The sequence below is a fragment of the Schistocerca piceifrons genome, unplaced genomic scaffold (genome assembly GCF_021461385.2).
Source record: "Schistocerca piceifrons isolate TAMUIC-IGC-003096 unplaced genomic scaffold, iqSchPice1.1 HiC_scaffold_1302, whole genome shotgun sequence".
Classification (NCBI taxonomy): Eukaryota; Metazoa; Arthropoda; class Insecta; order Orthoptera; family Acrididae; genus Schistocerca; species Schistocerca piceifrons.
Window position 1 is genome coordinate 72501 of NW_025727128.1, and position 2500 is coordinate 75000.

The 2500-nt window shown below is 57.7% G+C and overlaps 1 non-coding gene across 1 annotated transcript in view; it reads left to right on the top strand.

Moving 5' to 3' along the window:
* The first annotated feature begins 1931 nt into the window (after positions 1-1931).
* Positions 1932-2500, top strand: part of LOC124731789 — a 1909-nt gene continuing 1340 nt past the window's right edge. The window contains exon 1 of the ribosomal RNA XR_007008484.1: positions 1932-2500. This exon is cut by the window's right edge and continues 1340 nt beyond it. This is a non-coding gene — a ribosomal RNA (small subunit ribosomal RNA).

Consider the following 2500-nt stretch of genomic DNA (forward strand, 5'->3'; position numbering starts at 1 on the left):
GTTGTGCCTTAACCTAACCCATGTTGTGCCTTAACCTAACCCATGTTGTGCCTTAACCTAACCCATGTCGTGCCTTAACCTAACCCACGTCGTGCCTTAACCTAACCCACGTTGTCGCCTAACGTAACCCACGTTGTCGCCTAAACCTGCTCTGTAATTGTTATACGACTCGTTCAATTAGTGTAGTGTTGCCCACCCGCAACCCTCGCAATATAGTTCGCTACTCGCACTCCCCGCTCCCCTGTGTATCGCTTCATGTTAAACACCTTGCAAGTCTTGCTCACTTTCCACATGCTCCTGCTGTACACTGTAATGTGGATGGCAGCAGGACGTACATGCCGCCCCTCCCCACGTCCCCACCTTGCCCCCTGCCTTCGCAAGCTGGTTGGTGAGAACTTTGCATGTTCAATGCCCTCCGCATGCGACGTACTCAGGCTACGTTGTGGTGCGGCCTGTGTCAACTGTCCGCTAATGTCGTACGCGTAAACCACAATCTGTACTGCACATTCGTCCTTATGTACTGAATGATACATCGTGGCACATGTGTGACCGTACAACGACTGCGCCCAAAAACGGCGGACCATACAGTGCAAATATTGTGCACGCAGCTACGTGTCGTCTCCCTATGAGAGCTGGATTGCAGTGTGGTACGCCATAGAGACGTGTGGGAGGAACGGACGCCGTGGATGGCGATCAGCATGAGCTGTCTGTTGATGTATTCGGACCTAGTCGTCTCTCCTCACACACCGTGATGGCATGGTGCACCGCGTTCCATATCTGCGACATGCTACAGAGGCCGGTTGACAGTCGTTCGAGCAATGGACATCGCATACGTACGGGGGCCACCTTCCACGTATTGTCTAGGCGTGCACATTTTGTTGCGTGTATGTGGGCAGACGTAGTGTGGCGTGACACCTGACACAGGCATGCAATAATCGTGGAAGTTGCAAATGGCGATGGACGCCTGCGTTTTCTGGTGAAGTTACGCAAATGAACAAATGGTAACCTGTTGTGGTGCGGTTGTTCTCGCTAGGGGTGAATCGGTGATGGCGACGATAGGTTGAGGTACTAACCGGTTGTTCCAGCGATACCCACCATGCCGACGAAACTGAACGGCATCTGGGTGTGAAGCGATACGCGGCGGTGGCTGGGTGGGACCGTCCCCGGCCGGTGAGGGGGCGCCTCCCGGCGTGCTGGCCGCGCGGTGCGTGGGCGCACGCGCTACAGCCGGCTGGTGGGGGCGGCCAGTGGCAGGCGCGCCGGCCGACGGACGCGGCAGGCGTCGCAGCTGCGCGCCGGCGCACCCTGCGCGCGGCGCCGTGCGGCCAAAGTAGGTCCTCGCGGGCCCGGTGCGAAGCGCGGTGGACATCTTCAGTGTGCTGGTCCGATTGAGGACTGTGTGCGTTGAGGATGCGCTGCCGCCCGGCGCTCGGCGCCGCGACGCCGTCTGCTGCTCGGTCGCCCCAGCGGTTCTCGCTGGTGGTTTGTATCGCAGCTGTGCGGATGTGTTGGCGCGTGCGCTGTGCTGGGAGAGTTCGCTTCGGCACCCAAGTGGGGCTTTTGTCCTTCTGTGGCGCTGGCGTTGGAGCTGCCGGTCACCGTAGGTGGCGCGTGTTGTCTCCCGCCGGCAATGCCACGACAGCACGCTCCCGGGCCTCTGTCGGCAGCGGCAAGCTCAGTTGGGAGCACGGGTGGTCGCACCGAAAGCGTCTACTCGCCTAACTCCGGGCGATTGCGCCTCTCTCGAACCCGACCAAGTACTTGGGACGGCGCTGCGCGCCGCCGGGACCTGAGAGGGTTTCGAGGTGTATTGTGCAGGGGAGCTCAGCCTCCTCCTGTTTGCAGAATGATTGAGCGGACGCTTGCGTGTTCGCGCGGGCCCCCGGGACACACTCCCGGGCGGCCGGCTGCTCAGCTCTAGTTGACGCAGCTCCCTGGTTGATCCTGCCAGTAGTCATATGCTTGTCTCAAAGATTAAGCCATGCATGTCTCAGTACAAGCCGCATTAAGGTGAAACCGCGAATGGCTCATTAAATCAGTTATGGTTCCTTAGATCGTACCCACGTTACTTGGATAACTGTGGTAATTCTAGAGCTAATACATGCAAACAGAGTCCCGACCAGAGATGGAAGGGACGCTTTTATTAGATCAAAACCAATCGGTCGGCTCGTCCGGTCCGTTTGCCTTGGTGACTCTGAATAACTTTGGGCTGATCGCACGGTCCTCGTACCGGCGACGCATCTTTCAAATGTCTGCCTTATCAACTGTCGATGGTAGGTTCTGCGCCTACCATGGTTGTAACGGGTAACGGGGAATCAGGGTTCGATTCCGGAGAGGGAGCCTGAGAAACGGCTACCACATCCAAGGAAGGCAGCAGGCGCGCAAATTACCCACTCCCGGCACGGGGAGGTAGTGACGAAAAATAACGATACGGGACTCATCCGAGGCCCCGTAATCGGAATGAGTACACTTTAAATCCTTTAACGAGTATCTATTGGAG